This window comes from Gossypium hirsutum, chromosome A02, assembly GCF_007990345.1.
Source record: "Gossypium hirsutum isolate 1008001.06 chromosome A02, Gossypium_hirsutum_v2.1, whole genome shotgun sequence".
NCBI lineage: Eukaryota > Viridiplantae > Streptophyta > Magnoliopsida > Malvales > Malvaceae > Gossypium > Gossypium hirsutum.
The window spans coordinates 27,993,261-28,003,760 of NC_053425.1; the positions used below are offsets into that span (position 1 = coordinate 27,993,261).

The 10,500-nt window shown below is 37.6% G+C and overlaps 1 long non-coding RNA gene across 1 annotated transcript; it reads left to right on the plus strand.

Moving 5' to 3' along the window:
• The first annotated feature begins 4,184 nt into the window (after positions 1-4,184).
• LOC121212331 (uncharacterized) lies at positions 4,185-6,229 on the plus strand. The gene is made up of 3 exons (XR_005907433.1): positions 4,185-4,486; positions 5,172-5,257; positions 6,184-6,229. It is a non-coding gene; the product is annotated as an uncharacterized lncRNA (long non-coding RNA).
• Positions 6,230-10,500: the final 4,271 nt, after the last annotated feature.

The following is a 10,500-nucleotide window of genomic DNA, read 5'->3' on the forward strand; positions in this document are numbered from 1 at the left end:
GCAAAAGATTTGAAGAAGGATTGAATGAAGATTTAAAGCTACTAGTGGGTATTCTGGAGATAAAAGAATTCGTGACACTAGTCGAACGAGCCTGCAAGGCGGAAGAACTTGGAAAGGGGAAGAAGAAGGCTGAATTTGAAGCTAGAGACTATCGTAAAAGATCGACGGGTAAAGCTCCGTTCTCAGCTGTAAAGAAGTTCAGGGAGGACACTAATAAGTCGAGGATGACTACGGGAATTTCCATCAGAGCACGACCATCGACGGACTCCCGAACTACTTCGGTAGCTAGTGTGGGCAATAATCGTCTAGAGAGACCTGAGTGCCCCAATGTGGAAGACGACACATAGGTCAATGTTGGGGTAAGTCTATTAACAGGGCCTGTTACGGATGCGGTTCGAAGGACCACTTCATTAGAGATTGCACGGAGCTTGATGAGAAGAATAAGGTTCAAGGTGCAAGACCTAGTGGAGTGACAACTAGAGGTAGACCACCGAGAATTTTAGGAGGTAGGGGTGGTAGTCAGAGAGGGGTCTCTGATACGGCTGTTCGAGCCGAGAATCGTACTCCTGCTAGAGCATATGCCATTCGCACACGAGAGGAGGCATCCTCCCCTGACGTCATCACTGGTACCTTCACTCTCTTTGATACTAATGTGATTGCATTGATTGACCCTGGCTCTACTCATTCATATGTATGTGAAACCTTAGCATCCAGTAAGACTCTACCTGTTGAGTCTACTGAGTTCGTAATTCGGGTCTCAAATCCCTTGGGTCGTTACGTGCTTGTCGACAAAGTGTGTAAGAGATGTCCCCTAGTAATTCGAGGTTCTTGTTTTCCGGCGGACTTGATGCTTCTGCCGTTTGATGAATTTGATGTTATTCTTGGTTTGGATTGGCTGACCGCGCATGATGCGGTTGTGAATTGCAAAAGCAAGACTATTGATTTGAGGTGCGCAAATAACGAAGTAATCCGAGTTGAGTCTACGGATTTGGAGGGGTTGCCAGCTGTAATATCAGCAATGTTGGCCCAGAAATATGTAAGAAAAGGGTGCGAAGCATACCTTGCGTATGTACTTGATGATAAAGAATTAGAAAAGAAACCCGAAACTGTGCGGGTGGTTTGTGAATACCCGGATGTTTTTCCTGAAGAATTACCGGTTTTACCATCTGTTCGGGAGGTAGAGTTTGGTATTGAGCTTGTACCTGGAACTACGCCAATTTCGATAGCTCCGTATCGTATGGCACCAATCGAGTTAAAGGAATTGAAAGCTCAATTGCAAGAGTCGACGGATAGAGGTTTCGCTCGACCAAGTTTCTCACCTTGGGGTGCACCAGTATTGTTCGTGAAAAAGAAGGACGGAACCATGAGGTTGTGCATTGACTATCGTCAGTTGAATAAAGTGACCATAAAGAATAAATATCCGTTACCGCGTATTGATGATTTGTTTGATCAATTAAAGGGAGCCTCAGTGTTTTCAAAGATAGATTTGAGATCGGGTTATTATCAGTTGCGGATTCGAGATTCGGACGTACCCAAAACTGCTTTCAGAACGAGGTACGGTCACTACGAGTTCTTAGTGATGCCATTCGGGCTCACTAATGCCCCTGCGGTATTTATGGATTTGATGAATCGGATCTTCAGACCCTATTTGGATCGGTTCGTAGTTGTGTTCATTGATGACATCTTGGTCTATTCAACAGATGAGACTGAACATGCTGAACACCTGAGATTAGCGTTGCAAATTTTGCGGGATAAGCAGTTATATGCGAAGTTCAGTAAGTGTGAGTTCTGGTTAAGAGAGGTTAGCTTCTTGGGTCATGTGGTATCCGCATCGGGTATTCGAGTTGACCCGAGCAAAATTTCAGCCATACTTAATTGGAAGCCTCCAAGAAATGTTACCGAAGTTCGGAGCTTCCTGGGGCTCGCCGGTTATTACCGACGATTTGTAAAAGGTTTCTCGATGATAGCCACACCAATGACGAAGCTACTTCAAAAGGATGCTAAGTTCGAATGGACGGAGAAATGTCAGAAAAGCTTCGATCAACTGAAAACTCATTTGACTGAAGCTCCAATTTTAGTGCAACCCGAATCAGGCAAAGAGTTTGTCATTTATAGTGACGCATCCCTACTCGGGTTGGGTTGCGTATTGATGCAAGAAGGTCGATTGTGGCCTATGCGTCGAGACAATTGAAGCCACACGAGAGAAATTATCCAACCCATGATCTCGAACTAGCCGCCATCGTATTTGCTTTGAAAATATGGCGACATTATTTGTTTGGCGAAAAGTGCCATGTATTTTCGGATCACAAAAGTCTCAAATATTTGATGACTCAAAGAGACTTAAATCTGCGACAAAGATGTTGGCTTGAGTTGTTGAAAGATTACGAGCTTGTCATTGATTACCACCCGGGAAAGGCTAATGTGGTTGCGGACGCCTTAAGCCGAAAATCGCTGTTTGCTTTACGAGCGATGAATGTGCACTTGTCTATTCTACCCGACAATGTGTTAGTAGCTGAATTAAAAGCCAAACCATTATTGATTCATCAAATTCGTGAAGCCCAGAAAGTTGATAATGAATTGGTTGCAAAACGGGCTGAGTGTGTTCCGAATAAGGAATCGGAGTTTCAAATGGATGACGATGATTGTTTGAGGTTCAGAAGTCGTTTATGTGTTCCAAGGAATTCGGAACTTATTTCGATGATTTTGAATGAGGCTCATAGTGGCCGAATGTCTATCCACCCGGGTAGTACTAAAATGTACAACGATCTGAAACGTCAATTTTGGTGGCCGGGCATGAAACGAGACATTTCTGAATTTGTTTCAAGGTGTTTGATATGTCAACAAGTAAAAGCGGAACATCAAGTGCCATCTGGATTACTTCAGCCAATCATGATACCCGAATGGAAATGGGATCGAGTGACAATGGACTTTGTGTCTGGGTTACCTCTGACTCAGAATAAGAAAGACTCGGTCTAGGTTATTGTTGATAGATTGACCAAGTCTGCTCATTTTATCCCTGTCCGTACAGATTTTTCGCTTGATAAATTGGCAGAAATATACATCTCCCAAATTGTTCGATTGCATGGTGTACCTATTTCTATCGTGTCAGATAGAGACCCAAGATTTACATCGCGATTTTGGAAGAAATTGCAAGAAGCTTTGGGTACCAAGCTGCATTTTAGCACTGCTTTTCACCCCCAAACCGATGGTCAATCTGAACGAACAATTCAGATACTCGAGGATATGTTGAGATGTTGCGTCTTAGAGTTCTGTGGTTCATGGGAAAGATATTTGCCTTTGATTGAATTTGCTTATAACAATAGCTTTCAATCAAGCATTAAGATGGCACCTTACGAGGCTTTATACGGTCGCAAGTGCCGTACCCCATTATTTTGGACTGAACTTAGTGAAAGTAAAATTTTTGGGGTTGATTTGATTAAGGATGCCGAGCAGAAAGTCCGAGTAATTCGCGAAAGTTTGAAAGCCTCTTCGGATCGTCAAAAGTCGTATGCGGATTTGAAAAGAAAAGACATTGAATATCAGGTTGGAGATAAAGTATTTCTCAAAGTTTCACCCTGGAAGAAGGTGCTTAGATTTGGTCGTAAGGGCAAATTGAGTCCGAGGTTCATCGGTCCGTACGAAGTGTCCGAACGAGTTGGACCAGTTGCATACCGATTAATTTTACCCCCTGAGCTTGAAAAGATTCACAATGTTTTCCATGTCTCGATGCTTCGACGATATAGGTCCGACCCGTCACACGTAATCACTCCATATGAGATCGAGATTCAGCCTAACTTGAGTTATGAAGAAGAACCGGTTCGCATTTTGATGCGTGAAGTAAAAGAGTTGCGAAATAAGAAAATCCCATTAGTGAAGGTGTTGTGGCATAAACACGGAATTGAAGAAGCCACTTGGGAACTTGAGGACTCTATGAAGGATCGATATCCAAAATTATTCACCGGTAAGATTTTCGGGGACGAAAATTTCTTGAGTGGGGGAGAGTTGTGACAGCCCAAAATTGACCCTAGTCGGGAAGTGGTTTCGGGACCACAAAACCGAGTTACAAGAAAATTTATTTTAATTTTAATTGCATATATTAAATGTGGTAGTGTATGTGTGGAAATAATAAAGGTTTAAAATTAGCCTTAGGAATGTGGATTTTCATGAAAGGACTTAGTTGAGAAATTTAGAAAAGATGATAGATAAATTGAAAGGATTAAATAATAACAAGGTGAGAAAGTATGGATTTGCATGTCAAAATGCCCTTAATTCATGAAGTGGCCGGCCATGTGATGATGGTCCTCCATTAAGTCAAGTTAAATACAATTTTATAATGGTAAATGATAAAATAATCTAAATAGAAACATAAATTAATAAGAAATGGAAGGTGGGAGAGTGTCATCTTCTCCTTGCAAAACCGAACATAAAGGAAGAAGGAAAGAAAAATGGTTAAAAAGCATTCGGTCAACTTAAGGGATTAATCAAGGTAAGATTGCATGTTATTTTTCATTAAATTTTGTTAAATTTAGTTAATAGACAAATCCATATTATAACCCATAGGGTGATTTCTCTATTTGGTGAAAAAAAATGGGCATTCGGATGTGATCGTTAGATGTTAAGAGGATAGTGTTTGATGCTTTGGAATGGAATATTAGAAAGATGAGTAATGAAATAGCTAATAGATATATGAACCTTGGTATGATATTATGGATAGATGTGGAGTTTTTGGTAGTAGAAACATTCGGCCAAATTATTATGTGGAGGAACTATGTGCTCAAATGAAATGAAAAAAAAAATGATATTGCATCGAAATTGTATATTCGGCATTTAAAATTAAGTACATAGGTGATGTTAGATTGATCTTGCATATTCGGCTATATAGTATGCACATTGGTGAAATTTCTTTGATTCTATACAATCGACCAAATGAGGAGGTTGGTTTACAAAGTTGAGTTTGATTCATAATTATGTATATTTGAATGTAATCATATTTGGCATAATATTATTTTGGAAGGGATAATACATTTGGCTTTGAGATATAATATGAACATTAGTTGAGACTTGGATGTCTTGAACAAGGATGATTGTAAAAAAAAATGGAATTATTAAATTTATATATATAGGTATCTTGCAAGGTAAATTAAATTACTAAACTTATTTATTTCATCAAGCTCAAGAATCCAAAGGAGGGGAATCAAGCAAAGGCAAAGCAAAGAATATTGAGTAGTTGATTGGGAATCACTTCATCCGACCTAAGGTAAGTCATTAAGCATATATTTTGTATCAATTTAAATGGTTATAACGTCTATGTAATGATGCTGAATGGAACGATAAATATATATATTTATACATGTATGCATGGGGTGATGAAAGTATTGAATAAAAAGAAAAGAGGTGAGATGAATTGAATTGTTGGTTTAGGCACTAAGTGTGCGGGTGTAAACATTTATGATCATGAGATTGGCACTAAGTGTGCGGGTTTAAATTGTACAGCACTAAGTGTGCGAGTTTACAGTACATGGCACTAAGTGTGCGCGGTTGATTATTAAGCACTATGTGTGCGAACCCAATATATATTTTCTATAAATTATTTACATTAAGGGTACGACTTTACCGAGTCGATTTTGGACAGCGGAAAAAGGTAAGTGTGCGAACTTGAAATGCATGGTACTAAGTGTGTGAGTTTAAAGTGCATGGCACTGAGTGTGCGTGGGTGATTACTAAACATTATGTGTGCAACCCAATATATATATTTTCCATAAATTATTTACACGAAGGGTGCGGCTTTACCGAGTCAATTTTGGACAGCGGAAAAGGTAAGTACCTTGAGTTCATGGCTAATAGGCGCTATGTTTATATTTGGAGTTGAGCTTGGTAAGTTTTGAACCTATGTGACGATTATAGTTGAAGTCACGTACATAAGGTTCATTGTGGAATAGGTGAAAGTTCGTTTAATTGTATGATTATAACGAAAATAAAATGATGTATGAAAGGTCAATGTAGGACTTGGTATGAGATTGAACCATAGGGTTTAAGGAACTATGGTATAGTTTGGTATGGATGGAGTACTTAACCTCATTTCATTGTTTCCTGTTGTGATAATTTTATTAATGGATGGTTGTGGAATGCTTATGGCTTACTGAGTTATATACTCATTCGGTGTTTGCTTGTCACCTATTCTAGGTTTCTTGGACTCGTCTCTTTTTGCGTGATCGTGCCGTCGTCGAAGTCATCACACTGGCTAGCAACCTTTGGTACTTTCTTCTTAGTTGGTCTAGGAGAACATTTCGGCATGTATAGGCTATTATGTTATGTTTGAACTTTGGTATGTAAACTTTTAGCCATGCGAAAATGGCATAAATGTTCGGTTGGATTTGGTTTTATAACGTTAGGTCGTAAGTCTTGGTAATACGATCTTTATGTCATGGTTGATTATTTTTGGTGTTAAAATTTATGCTATGGCAAAAGTGTAGTAGGGGGGATGTTTGACAATGATTAGCCTTTGGTATGGCTAGTCATGATTATAATTTTGTGATATATATGATGAATTACTAGTTAGATCAATAAGAAATCACTAAATGGACATAGTTGCTTCAGTAACAGATGCTGGCAGCAGCAGTGACGTGGGATTGAAAAATTACAACAATTAGTAGGAATGGAATTAAATAGTGGATAAATTATGTAATCGAAGCTCGATGAGTCTATTTTCATATAGAAGTAACGAAACAATCATATGGACAGTATGTTAAGAGATATTCAGGTTCTCGCGAGACAGGGCCAGAACGGTTTCTGGGTTCCCTGTTCCGGCTTTGTAAATTTGTTATGAATTAACCAGAGATAATTAGGAGCCATGCCATATATGTATAGATTCCTATTTGAGTCTAGTTTCTATAGAAATAAACGGAATCAGTATTGAAGGTCTGTACAGGGAGATATCCAGGTCGTAATGCACAAAGGTCAGTGTAGTCGACCCCAGTAACATGGGAGATTTTGACTAATAAACTGTACTAATTGGCCCAACCAAAAATTCTAGAAAAAAATATGTAGATGGGCATATGAGTCTAGTTTCAGGGAAAATTCACAGAACTGGATTTCGAGTCCCAGAGCCCAAGATATGATTTTTAAAGTGACTAGTACGCAGATTGGCAGCTTGTCTGGAAAAATTTTTAATAAGTGGTTTGAAGTCTGTTAACACCTCGTGTTCGACTCCGGCGACGGTCTCGGGTTCGGGGTGTCACATAAACAAATTCTCTTTAACTATACACACATTCGGCAATGACAAAGGCAATTTAGCAAACCTTAAATTCAACTTATAACAATATATATGTACTCAATATTCAAAGCATTTAACATCACTTCACCATAATTTTTACATCATAGCCGAATGTTCCTTTGAACCATTTACCCTTACAAGGCATAAATTTCACCATCAAAACTAACAAGCTTATAATCCCATGACCGAAACCTCTAACAACACCAATTAAAAATACTTCATGGGTTTGAGGTAAAACCAAGAAAGAAACTCATAAATATCGAGATATAAGCACTAACATTGTTCATCTAGATTTAGCATGAAACAACATCCATCACCCTTATAATTACCATAGCCGAAAACCTTACTCATTCCAAAATCCAAATCTCAACTTGGGTCACAAAAATAACTTGATATCTCATCAACACAACATCAACACCAAGCAAGAATGATACATCCATGGCCGAGTGTCATCTCCATCACATAGCAAGATTTAGACCATGGGATAGGTAAAACTCAAGCTAACAACTAAAACATGCATGCATCTCATGGAACATCATCAAACATACCTCCTCCTAAACACCAACCAATCGAACCTGAAGCAAGAAAACTCCTTTCTTCTTCCTTTGATTTTTCGGTCAAAAAGAACAAAGAGGATGAATCTTTTTTTTTCTTTTTTTTTCTTCTAGGTACGGCACAATGGAGGAACAACCACACACATTTTTTTGTTTCTCCTCCTACTAACACTAATATTTTATTGCCCATGTTCTTTATTTTATTATTCCTAACATAAAGCATTAACCCAACATGTTCATGACATGTTTTTTAGCCATAACATTTTGTCCACCCTCATGCTCATGGCCGGCCACTACTAATTTGGGGGGGAAAATTGACATGCAAGTCCACCCTTTTGATTACATGCACTAATAGATCCTTATAGATTAACCTATCACATTTCAAAAGTGTCACACATAAGTCCTATTGACTAAATTCACATGCAATTTACTAAATTGAAGCTTAAAACTTTCACTCATTCATATTCACATTTTTAGACAATAAATATCATATTCAAATAATTTGGTGACTCGGTTTAGCAGTCCCGAAACCGCTTTCCGACTAGGGTCACTTTAGGGCTGTCACAGAAGTGATATGGTAAAAAGTAATTGCATATTCGGCTAAAGTAAATAAAAATGACCATTTGAAAAGTAGTTTTGCTTATGTTTAAGTGGTTAATTGCATTCTGCAAATAGTAATTAACATGTCGATTTGAGTTATTTGTATTAAATTTGACATGCACTCATACTATGTGTAATTGATATATGCGGCAATATTGTTTGTGAACCTTGTGCTTGGTCGAGTTTTTGAAATTGCTTATGATATGAAATGAAAAGATAATAGTTATATTAGCTTTTTGATTTAAAATATGGTTTGTTTAAGAGTCTGAAAATGTGTATGACTATGTCTTGTTCGGTAATGCCTCGTAACCTTAATCCAGCGATAGATACGGGTAGGGGTGTTACAGAAAAACTCCATCAAAAATCAAAATTGGGAAAAATGAGGGGAGGGAACCGAATTCAGCACTCCACAAAATTTGGATAACATCCCCCAATCCCATAATTTCCTCCTTAAATCACTCCAACCTTCTCACTACTCAGACTTTTAATGAAACACAAACTCTAGCTGTCCAACACTGCAAAATTTTAATCCCTTCGCGTATGCAAGGATTTAAACTTCAAACCTCAGGTAACAATAACAAGCCACTCGTCCCTTAGACCAGTAGGCCCAATCTGACATATTATACCCATATTTATTTATAAACCTACTGACTAGAGACAGGGGTTTATTCATTTAAAACAAAACTTTTGCACAAGCCAAGGCTTGAACCCAAGACTTCTCAGACACTCCCAGAACACTTAACCACTAAAGCAAATACACAGTTATGTGTATCACAAACATATGAAAATAAATATTAAGGATTTTTGGGGCATTACACAACCATTAAATGTTTTGGTAATGTTTTAATTAAGGATAAAATAGTAAATTGATTATTATGTTATAATTATAATATAACAAAACCAAAAATTTGTGTTCATTCATCTTTGGCAACCAAATAACAAAAAGAAAATATAGCTTTGGAAGCCATTAGGGTTCGGCACACATTTATCTTGATTAAGATCAAGAACGAAAGAAATCAAATTTAGATCAAGGGAAATCGAAAGTTATCGAATAGTCGATCTAGTTCCTCTATTCCGACTACAAGGTAAGTTCATATGCAGATAAATGTCTTTAAATTGAATTACATGTGTGTACTTGTCATGTATATGTTATAAATGTTGAACAAGCATTTATAAGCAAGAATCGATGAATATCCAAAAGTCCCGTACCAAACTTAAGAATAGTATAGGATACGAAAGTCATGACATTAGGTTACCAAGATGTGATTACATGTAAGACAATGTCTGGGACATTGGCGTTGTATTGTGATTATGTGTAAGACCATGTCTGGGACATTGGCATCGTTAATCGATTTCGTGTAAAACCCTGTCTGGGACAGAGGCATCGATATGTGATAACATGTAAGACCATATCTGGGATATGGCATTGTACGAGCTTATGTGATTTCCGAGTATTCTTAACAATTCTGAACGGTTCAACGGGCAAAGATATGTCGAGAAATAATGTATGAATGAGTTAAATGACTCAGGTATGTACGAGATTCTTACGAGTATTGAAAAATGAAGTAAATGATGAACTCGATTAAGACATTGAATTTATGTTCAATGAGAATGGTTAGTAAATTTGAATGTGATTAGCTATGTTTCACATATTGAATTGACATGAAAATATTCATGTGATGACTTTATTTGTATATGGCTTACTAAGCTTTTAAAGCTTACTTTATGTGTTTTTTCCATGTATTATAGATTATCAAAGCTAGCTTAGACTCAGGGATCGTTGGGAAACATCATCACACTATCAATCATCTCATTGGTACTTTTGGAGCTTTGTATATAAGGTATATGGCATGTATAGGCTAGTTTCATTTTGGTATGTTTTGAGTCATGATATGTAACATCCTGATTTTGGGCCTAGTTGGAACAGTGGTTTCGGGACCACAAATCCGATGAGAAAAATTTCATTTTTATTATATTTTTATGGTCTACAATTTCATGGAATGATTTTGTGAAAATTTAGTTCGAAAATTTCGACGTTTGGGCACTCAATTTGGTCAAAAAGACTAAATTGTA